The sequence below is a fragment of the Cupressus sempervirens genome, chromosome 8 (genome assembly GCF_028749045.1).
Source record: "Cupressus sempervirens isolate cs-2001-9-10 chromosome 8, ASM2874904v1, whole genome shotgun sequence".
In the NCBI taxonomy this organism is placed as follows: Eukaryota; Viridiplantae; Streptophyta; class Pinopsida; order Cupressales; family Cupressaceae; genus Cupressus; species Cupressus sempervirens.
In genome coordinates this window covers 475811426-475823666 of record NC_143125.1, presented here as the reverse complement: position 1 = coordinate 475823666, position 12241 = coordinate 475811426, and positions in this window count along the sequence as shown.

Here is a 12241-nt window from a genome sequence, read left to right as displayed (position 1 = left end):
AAGGCATTTTCATTTCTCAAACTAAGTATTTGAAATACTTGTTGAAAATATTTGGTTTGGAAGTTGTAAGTCTATTGGTACACCTATGGTAATTGGTCATAAGTTATCTAGAAAAGATGAGACACTTATTGTTGAGCGAAGAAGTATAGATCCATGATATGAGATTCATAATATTTAACTCATAGAAGACCAGACATAGCTAATGCAATTGGCTTTGTTTTTGTTGATCTCCAAGTCATGTTGCCCATTAGTGTCAAACACTTAGTCATTTCCTAGGAAGAGTTGGTCATTCATCACTATGGCTGAACCACCCAATGAAGGTTGAATCATTATGGACTTGTTTATATTTTAGCTTGAGCCAAGCAAGTCTTAGGTTGTCAAGCACCCCAATATGGACTGAGTGCTAGTTTTTGTCAAGTAAATTTAATAGATGCTAAGAAAAGTAGAGCTAGTTCATGTTGATCTTCACAGATAGTACCAAATATATAGAAGTTGAGGGAAGCATGAATATCAGTTGTGACTAAGCATCAAGGTATTCAAGTGTCGAGTAAACTAGGTTTTTCATATGTGTTTTTAATGACACAAACACTTATGTAAATCATTTTGGCCAACTTCTACATGTGATTTAATGATTGTAGAGACAACTAAGGATTTTTTTATGCATCTTCTCAAAGATCATTGATCCCTATGCAAGGTGATTAGCCAATTAGAAAATTGGAGAAACTAAGTGGTGAAAGGGAGAAATTTGGATCTTTGATTATGCTCAATAACCTTCTCCATATGGTTATTTAAGAAGGGTCCAAGCCCTAAATCTATCTATTTGTGTGAGAGAGAGAAGGATTAGAAGAGAGTGAAGAATTCAAGTGTATGAGTGAAGGAAGGCTATGATTGATGATTAGAAGCAAAGATAAGACAAAGAAACCTAGTAGTGAAGGACATAATATAGTTTATCAAATAAGGACATCAAATCAGAATTGTAAAGAGGAGATTTGTAATCTATCATCAGAGTGCTAATCAAAGGATTAGGTATTGAGACATTCTAGAAAGTGAATTAGGATCTATAAAAATTTTAAATCTTTGAAACAAATCAAATGCATGCATTCACCACTAACCCATCTCATATTAGCATCATGAACCATATAACCATAAATTGAAATAGATCTATCTATCCATCACATCTATAAACATGAAAGTAAATGTAAACACATAACATAGAGATTTGGTTACCCAAAAGCCCTACAAGGTGAAGGTAAAATTAGGGTGGGCATGACACCCACAAATATTCACTACTATGGAAATAAAGTGTGCATGTTGAGCCTAAAGCTTGATCACTTCTGGTCATCTTCCCTATGAGGGGTCTACCCTGCTAAGAGATTACAAGACTTATTTAGTTTACCTTGATTAAAGGATTTAAATTACAACTAAATTAGAACTTTGATAAGATAATTACCCTATTAGGAGAGTGTGTAATTAGTTTTAAACACTTTGTTGGGAGATCTGAATAGGCCTGCATGAAATAAAAGACTTTTTTTTTTAATGTTGTTGAGATTCATATTGTTAATGTTAAAATACTTATTATAGATAAAATATTTCATATTGTTGAGAAGGTAAAAAATGATGATATTGAGGCCAATGAAAAGCTCATGAGGTGATCTAAGAAGAAGCTTGAGACCAAATTTTTGGAAAAAATTTCAACACAAATTGCTATTAAATAGGTTAAAATCTCCACCCTTGTACATAGTTTAGAGGGAATTATACAAAATATTTATTCTTTGTATAAGAAGCTTTGTGATGTTGAGTTCTTCACCTCAGAGAATCAACAATCTATTGACAAGCTTCAACCCATTTTGAAGTCAACTAGACATTCTTTGAGCATGGACGCAAGGTCAAGCTTTATTCATTTCAATATATTGACTTTTGTACAAGGGAGATTACCCGAGTTAATGGCTAAAGATTACATCATAAGAGCCAAATTGATTTGTACTAAACCATGTTGATACCTCATTTAGAGGTTGTTGGTGTTTTAAAATGTTACACTTCAAATTATCCCAATGAGAACATAATACATCTAGGGGTAGCTACTTCCCATTTGCAACATATCCTTTTAGATACTAGGCCAACTATCTATATTAGCTTTATTTATGTTGTTCATGATAGAGAAATATGCTGAAGAGAATGGTATCACAGTCATGATCGAAATTTCAACCTAACTAGAACCATCCTTGTGGTATCACAACAGCAAAAAATGTCCAAGAAACTAGAACCCTTACAATGAGAGAGAAAGAGAAAGATATAGGAAAGGAAGAAGAAGTTGGATTTGATCTGGAAGTGATCTTCATTCCCTATTGTTGCAAAGCATCTCTCTTCTCTCTACAACCAAAATTAGAAAAGAATCTCATCATTATGTCTCAACAAACTCAAAATATCTCCTCTAATTGATGCAAAATCCTAATTTGATAAAACCATCAAGCATGCATCTAAAATGCTGATAAAATCCTCACTAAAATTACTTGGAGGTGAAAAAATCCATTCATAACTACATCCCTACTATCTCTCATGTTAACCTAGTTCACCATTTCATCATAAATCAAATTTGAATTGCCCTAACTAAATGAGGTTGAAAAATAGGCACTGGCACAAAACCTTGAATAACTCAAACATATGGCCTCCTATGTAGAAATAAACCATAAAAATGGAAAATTTACTTTCTCCCAATTCTGATAGTATATGATAGTGTTATGTCAGCATATCAAGAGTTCCCATAAGATTAGTTTGAAGTTTAGGTATGACATGGCTTTAAGGTTTGCATTTGTTTGCAAATATTTGATTTTTTCTAAAGTTTAAACTATATGTTAAAACTAAAGTTTATTTAAACTACTTGCACATTAAAAAACAAGTAATACAAAATTATTATTTTATGAAATTTGGTTTTTTCCCTCCATCCATGCATTTCGGGTCAAACTAATTTAACTTTCCTATGAGACGTGTCATGTTGTGATTCATCTATCTCCTACCTTTTCACTTGTTTTGTTAATACCTCTACCACTTGGGCACCACATGGCACCATCAAATTGATCCTCAGTCTGACAAGTCTATGTGGGCCCGCTACCACATGGTGGCCCCTAATTGTGTCACTATGTTGCATGACACCTCAACACACTGTCATGTCATGACAACATCGTAATACATAACACCTCTATCCATATCAGTGCTCTATCATCTTCATTGTAATCCATGCCATGTCACTAATGTCACATCACTAGCCTCACCACATGACGGCTTGTTACTATGTTGCCTTGAAATCTAGGTTCAGCCACATCACTAGTGACGTTGTGACACTTGTCACTCCTCACCACATCATCACCTTAGTAACTGTGCCAGGCTTGGTCTCATCTACCACTTGTTGATCTATGAATTGCCTTTGTAATGTCTCTTGTCACTTTCCTATTGGTTGCCCAATTTCCACATTAGCATCCAGTCATCAGGCATGTTGTTCAAAATTCAACATTTTACATCCTCCAGCTAGCCATGGCCCCACACTAGAAATCTTGGACTTATAAAAGCCTAGTTTCTTATTAGACACTTAATTACTTTGCCTTGGAATATTTAAACAATAAAAAAATTTCCTACCCACCCAATGTGGGACTAAACCCTAAGCAATTTTCCTCTATTTTCTTCCATTTCTCAATGTTGGGCTTGCAATTATAACTTTAACTTGTTCACAAATGGATTTTAAAAAATGAAAAAGGCATCCCCAATAGCTAGATCTTATTCTTCCTTCTATAGTGCACATGCCTCCTTTATCTACCACTTTCAAACAATGATATCACCTTTTATGACCATGAAAATGTCTTTCAAACAAAACAACTTCATCTTGGATGCAGTGACCTACTTGCATAACTGTAAGTATCCCTTGGTGAAACTGGTGAAATTGAATCTTGAACATGGCTTGGTGTAGTCTTGATTCATATAGTTGACACAAAATTATGTTCTTTCCAGGGTTATACTCTAACCATATTTCATGTGACATGGAAATTGCTTCACTTCAAATATGTAGTGACTAACTCCCCAATCAAACTCACAACTTCATTGTAGCACTGTTACTACATCCCATCTCTTCCTTCATTGATGCTCCCCTCTCTATTTCCTCTTTTAATCCTCCAAACAAAAACCAAATCTCTCCACATTTACAAGCTACCAAAACCTATCTCCTCATGTTCACAACATCTCCATCCCCTCCTTTCTTTACCTGAACACATGTCATTCTAATCAAGCTTTCTCATGGTTACACACATTCTCATCTCACTAGGAAGGCAAGACAAAATAGTTGGCAAAATCCTAGCAAGGTTATTTTCTTCCATGGAAATTTCAATACACATGAGCATAGGTCGATCATTAACACGATGTCCTCTAGAAAGGCCTCTGCTAACTAGCTGTGACCTTCCACATCACGTTTTTGTGAGATTTTCCACATAATTTTTTATCCAATGATGCTAGTCAGCATAAGAAGTCAAAAATCATGCCTCCCTGTGCAACACAGTCAATTCACACTTCACGAATTAAGGCTTCATGCCCTCTATTACAAAATTCATCACATCTACATGATTTTATATCACCATTCCTCTATTTACAATACATTAGGTGGGGAATAGAAAGATGTATGAAGATTAAATTTTTTTAAACATACAAGACTCATACCTAGGAGGAGATGAATCTCTTGGTGAGGTTTTGGGGAGGGATAAATTGTTTTACAAATGCTTTATATATCTTTGGCTTTTAGCCATGAGTAAATGTGTAATCTCCTTCTTTATTTGTTATTCAATCTTTACATGCTTATGAAAAGACCCACTAATGAAGAGCCTATATCACATTATCCTAATAATAGAACTTAAAAAGGGTCACAAGAAAAGCTATTTATAGAATGGATTTCAAGGAATGCAGGATCAAGTTCTTTCTTGGACTTTGAAGTATTCCCTCTTATGTTCATTACATATGCAATCTAATATGCACATTTAATCTTGAGTGATGGTTTACATGCTGAATGTTCTAAATGATCATGACCATTGTGTCTTATCAAGACATTTTTTACTTCATGAGTGTGACTTTGCAATCTGATAAAAATAGTCGGGGCCCAAAGTGGGTCTAGCTAAAAAAAATTGAATTAAAATACCTAAATCCTCAATCTAACATTTTTGAACTCATTGTAGTGATTGAAAAAAAAACTAATCATTAATTGAACATTTACAACTCATTTTTACCTCTTTCTACAACTTGTCAACTTCGTGCCAAGGGGTCCACTGACTGGCCTTAAAAACTGACTGAATCACCTAGCCGAGCCTTGAGATCTAACACATTGATTCTTTGTTCCATGTTCTCTTACCCTGTTAGATCTCTCCTCATGGTGACACCTGGGTCAAAAGATATTGATCATCAAATTTTCCTTCTTAGAACTATCCACAAGCAAACATGCCAGAAAACCATAAATCACATTCAGATTTGGCTTTGAAAATAGGGAAAATGGACACTTAGGAGCACAAAAACTAGGGCATTGGTACACTATCAAGAGGAAATATAAATATGTGACTTGGGCTCATGAAAAATAGCTGGAAAAATTTGGTAAGTGGTCAAAGTGGGCTACTTGGATTTGCAGAACTAGGAACATTAGCAGAAAAGTGATTTTTGCAAATGGAATGGACTTGGGAAAGTGTGCAGATGAATTTGTCAAGACTTGAAAACTAGTACACTTAAACAATTTTCAAAGTAGAATATAGTGGTATGATCCTTTTGATCTCATCTATTATGGGTTCAGAGTTATGACATCCTGAACATGGATACTGATCAACATGCATTTTATGACACCAGTAAAACTTCATAAATTACATATGGAATTGTCTTTGAAAATTGATCAAATGGATTCAACATGAGCTCAAATTTGAAACATAATAATTCTCTGATCTCTAGAATGCAATGCAAAAGTAATTTTCTCATTTTTTTCAATTGGGTAAAAGTTATAACAAGTCAAATAGGGCCTCCCAGAATTCTGAACAATTTACATCAGCATGACAACAATGAACAACCAACTTTAAGGGATTTAGAACCTAGTTAAAACATATCAAAATGACTTTAAATCTGAAATATAGGTTCTATGATATGTATACTAAATACTCCCAAAGCTACGAGTCATGAAATGTTACCAGGCACAAGATATTCAATTGTAAACTAGGCTACCTATTGTTGTTTGACACTAAGGAAAAAATCTAGATTTAGACATTGCTCAAAATGAAACTTCACAAAATGACTCAGAATGATAATTTATCTTCATGGGATGCATGGATATATTGAATGCAAAGTATTAGAAATATTAAACACCTCTTAGACCTCAAAAGGACATTCGAGTAATCATGCATTACAATGTGCTTATAGGGCTCAATTTTTAGAATGGTACTCAAATTGGGAAGGTGATTTTGAGTCCCAATAGAGGTGATGCATAAAGAACTTTCAACTACAAAAGATTTAGTCTAGAGAGATCTTCATCTCTCTAGCAAACCCCAAGCCATGAGTGACAAACAAGGGAGAAATAATAATCATGTCATATATTTAAGGGGGAAACAAGAAGAAAAGAAATAGGAATAGATAAAAGATCAAAGATATGACAATTTAATATTATTCATTATTTAGAGACATGTGCATATGATACATATAGTGAAGTCTTTATGAAGACTGAGTCATATTCTAAAGGGGGGGGGGGGGGGTGTGGGTTACTATTTTATAATTTTGAATATGATGATAAGTCATGACAAACTATTTTTTCCACTAATGTCAAGGGGGAAGATTGTTGATCTCCAAGTCTTGTTGCCTATTAGTGTCAAACACTTAGTCATTTCCTAGCTAGAGTTGGCTACTCACCACTTTGATCAAGCCACTAAATAAAGGTTGAATGATTATGGAATTGTTTCTATTTCAATCTAAGTTGAGAAACTCTTAGATTTTCAAGTACCCTAGTATGGACTAAGTGCCATTTTATGCCAAGTAAAGTCAACAATGCCAGGAAAAGAAGAGTTAGTCCATGTTGAGTTTCACTGATAGTGTCGAGCATACACAATTTGTTGGAATGTTTAGAATAACTAAGAGGGAGGTGAATCAGTTATCCAATGTCCAAATGTACAAATAAAACTTTTTTAGTACTACAACTTATACTTATGCATGCATTGATCATTCAATATCTTAAACATTTGCATGTTGTTGTCCAAGGTCAAAATAACTTTGCAGAAATGTAAACATGCTATACCACAAAATCAATCACACATTTTGACACAAAGATTTTACATGAAAATAAAATTTGGTAAAAACCACCAGTAACATGCTACCAATTTTTACTCTTCTGAAGTGAGCCCTGTAAGGAGTCAACCCTATTAAAGGTTACAATTCACACTGTTAAATGTGACCTGGTTAAAGGATTTCAATCACCCTATTAGGAGTGAGCCTTGTTAGAGGACATCAAAAAATTTCATTAGAATGTCACCCTATTAAAGTATTTACTCATGACTGTTAGCTCAACCTTAGTCCAAAGGATTTATTCAGAATGATTCAATTGTTAGAGAGTAACAATAGGACATGATTTGATAAGTAAAAAAATCACTTGTTGATTACAAATCTCACATTCAGTCCTCCATTATGCTTGCCATTAATACTCTTTATTTCTAATATCATGTTCATCCTTCAAGCCTTCATCACCTTAAGCCTTCTTACTTTGTATGCCAGCTAAATACTTTTTCATTTGGCCACCATATGAAGCAACACCCTAGACTCCTTATCTTTATCAAGTTCTCACACACAATATAGTCGCTTCTAGCATCTTATCTCCTTATATAGAGAATTAAAGCCTTTTTCTACTTAACTAATATTGTCCATTCTAGGCTTAGGTCAGATTCATTGAATCTACCTAGGTGAAAGTAAAAAGTTGTGTCACCTTTCAGGCTAACTAATTAGAATGATTGAATTTGAGTATTTCTATCTAAAAATCAATTTTGTTCAAACATATGATCTTGATAAATTAATTGTAGCTAAGTTATATATGGTCTCATACTTTTCTAATTGGAAATGTCTATTAAATGCATGTTTTATAGTAGTTAGCATCAAATTTCTAAAGAAATTAAATTATTTCAAAAAACTAAGGTTTTAATAACTCTTACTACTTTTTATGATATTTTTTACTAACATATAAACACCATTTTGTAGAGCTCAATTTCAAGAATATCCTCATATATAGTTCATACTATTTTAAATAGATATAATATATTATAATTAAAAAATCTACAAGTACATATTTTAACACTTGAGAAGATGTTGATTTTGAGAAAGGAAAAAATAGTAAATCATATAAGAAATTTTTTAAAATTATATGGCATTCTAGAGGAGAGAGTCCTCTTCAAGAATCTATAATTTTTCTTTTTGTTAGAATAGATTTATTTTGAAAAATGTTGTGGGAGATGAAAACTATCAATTTGAATAAGTTGAAATTTTAATCATTACAAAAGAGAAAATATAGGTCTAAAGCCATTTTTAATTTTTTATTGTTCTAGCTACATATGTTCTATAACATAATCTGAGATCAAAAGGAAATAAGTTTATTTCCTTATAGTTTTGTGGAGGGAACTAGACCCTTAATTTTTATTGTTTTTCAACAACGAAAAATTTATCTTTAAAAAATAGGAAAATATATCATTTCTTTTTTCAAATACTTATTAAAAATTATAATCCTAAACTACATCCATTTCTACACATTTCATTAGTTTACTTCATTTTCAAATTCTAAATAAGAATACCAGATTTATGTCATTGAAGGTGAACAATTATACTTTTGTTAGCCTTTTCCTTTGTAAAAGGGCGACACAAGTTTGTGCTTTTACCCACCCACTTTTCCATACTATCCCCTTCTAGAAACTTCCTCTATAATCCTCTTTGAATTTGACTCAAAATTATTTATCTTAAATTTTTTGCCACCATCTCATCACAATAATCTTCCACACACTTCACACAATTCAAGAAATCAAATTTGTTGGTTCAGATTTGTTAAATCTTCGATATAACTCATTTTACTGGCACTCAATGATAACACTTTGTTTGCTTGGAAAACACTGTCTTCTAATTCTCAGCTAGCACTAGTCACTTGACATCTACTAAGTCTTTACTAGTGCTCAACACATACTAACTTTCTTCACTCGACACCAACTATATTTCACTTGCTCAGCACATACTGAACTTACTACTTAGCTTTAACTAATTTTTTGCTTAGCCTACACTAACTTGCTCGGCTTCCACTATTTTCTCAGTTAGGCTTGGTAGACACAATTCTTTACTTAGCCTCCTTCTAATCTTTTCTCAAGAATCCTTTCATTATAGCCTTAAGTAGATAAAAAATACACTATATCATCAAAGTCTTTCTTGGTCTTAGTGCTCCTTTTATACACCAAATAACTCAACCTTTCTCTAAGTTCTCTTGTTATCCTTTCTTTTCAAATACTCTTCATCAATCAATCAAATGATAGCATTTAGACTAGAGTAAGCAACTGTCTCACCAACTAGTAGCAAGTTTGACATTAGTGCCAAAATAATGATTGTTCCATGATAGGGTTCACCAATCTTCTTCACTTTAACAATCTCCTTTCAACAATCTCCTTCTTTGGAATTGATGGAAAACCAATACCAACAAAAATACCAAAAAGAAACTTAATACCTTTTATTCAAATCTCTCCCTCTATCAATATGTGTGTCTTCCTCTATATACTCTGAGCTCATATTTCTCCCTTATATGGACTTGTCCCTCTTTGACAATCTTTCTCCTTCCTTCTCTAGTCTCTCTAATATCTTCCTCTTTTTGACTCCTCTGATATCTCCCTCTTTTTGATTTCTCTGATATCTTTCTCAATACATCTCAATACACTCTCCCTCTTTGAACACAATGCCAAAGACTTGTCATCTATACATGCAAATATAATCAATTTAGGTTCTCCCTCTATCGCCTTGCATGTGACTATAAAACTTATATTTTCAGCTCCTTCTTTAGTTTAGGTAGGTCCTAAAGTAAGATCCACTACATCAAGTTTGTAAAATATGTCATTTAACTTAGTTGATGTAGGGCACTATTCTTTCTTCTTAAGTAGCTTTGGATAGGTCTATCACCCCTAGTTTACCTCTATGATATTCATGTACATCCTTAGGTAAAGCCTTTGTGAATATATTAGCTATCTATTCTTTTGTATTCACATATTCCATTCTCACTTCTTTTTCTTGAACCAATTCTCTCAAGTAATGATACTTGATTGCAATGTGTCTTATCTTTGTGTGTATTACACGACTCTTAGATATGTTTATAACACTTGTATTGTCACAGTAGAGTGCCACAAGTTCAGTGATTTCCTCCTTCATTCCTTTGAGTAATTATTTAATCCATACCACATGTTTGCAGTTCACTATAGTAGCCACATATTTAGCCTCAGTAGTAGATTGTGAAATACAAATTTGTTTCTTACTAGTCCAAGTAACTAATTTTTTCCTAAGAAAAATGCTCCACCACTTGTACTTTATATATCATCAATGTTTCCAGCCCAATTAGCATTTGTGTAGGCTCTCAATTCAAACTTGTCATTTTTCTTGTAGTATAGACCATAGCTTTTTGTTCCTTTCAAGTATCTCATAATCCTTTTAACATCCATTAAATGATTCTCCTAAGGATTTGTGGAAAATCTTAAAACAATTTCAATAACTAGTCTAATCTCAAGTCTGCTATGAACTACATATTGCAATTTTCCAGTCATAGACTTGTACAATGTTTGATTTACTTTAGTAGAATCATCAATTTTGGATAGTGTGTGTCATATCACCATAGGAGTACTAACAAGTTTTGAATCTTCCATACCAAAAAAAAATATGATTTCCTTCACTTACTTGGACTGTGTGATGTAAATACCATATTTCATCTGATATACTTGTAGTCCAACAAAGAAATTTATTTCTCCAAACATAGACATCTCAAATTCTTTCATCATTTCATTTGCAAATGTCTTGCATAATTAATTTTGTCTTCCAAATATGATATCATCAACAAATATATCAGCTAGTAAGATTCATTTACCTCCTTTTTTCTTCAAGTATAGATTGTTGTTGTCATCGGTGTTCTTAAAACCAATCTTCACAAGATAGTTATGCAATCTTTCATACCATGCTCTGGGAGCTCACTTCAAACCATATAAAGCTTTGTGCAATATACACAACATGTTCTTATTGTTTGGATCAACAAATCCTTCAATTTCTTCTATATAAACCTCTTCTTCTAGTATACCATTCAGAAATGCTGACTTAACATCCATTTGATAAAATTTATAGCCTTTGTAAGCAGAGTAAGCAAGCAGAGTTCTTACTCCTTCCAATCTAGCAACTGGGGAAAATGTTTCTCCATAGTCAATTCCTTCTTCTTGTACATACCCTTTGCAAAATAATCTTGTTTTATTCCTTGTGATTTCACCATTCTCATCTACTTTATTTCTATACAACCACTTGGTTCTAATAACATTCTTGTTCTCAGATCTTAGTACTAGTGTCTGAGTTTTTTTCTTCTCAATCTAGTCAATTTCTTCTTCCATGGCTTGATTCTAGTCTTCATTTTCTAATACATCCTCCATTGACTTAGGCTCATGCATGCTTAACAAACATGTTTTTTTCTCAACCTATTCCTTGTCATTGGTCTGTCTTCTTTATCTCGAATAATTTTTCAGTAGGATGATTTCTTCTAACATACTTTGAAAAAATTGGCTCAGTTCTCCTTTCCACAATGGGTCTTTCATAAAGTTCAATTTCAAATTCACTATGCACTTCTCTATCAGGTAACTTGACAATCCTTTCATGTAAAATGATCTTAGTATCAGAATGTACCTCAACTTTTGATTGAAACTTGGCTCCTAAATGCATCTCAACATCCATTGTATGTGTCTCAACAATCAAAAAATTTTGTTGATTAGCAACTTGGTTTGTAGAATTATCAACATTGTCAAACATGTCTTCATAGTAGTACATAAAAGTTATGCAATTTTTAGGTTCCTTCTTTGGTTCATCTTCATGCACTTCTTTATATTAATCAAACTTTACATTTTCACTTTCCACAACTTTGTTAGTATCAGTATTTAAACACTTATAAGCTTTACTTCTTGTGGAATAACCTAGGAATATACCTTCTTCACTTTTT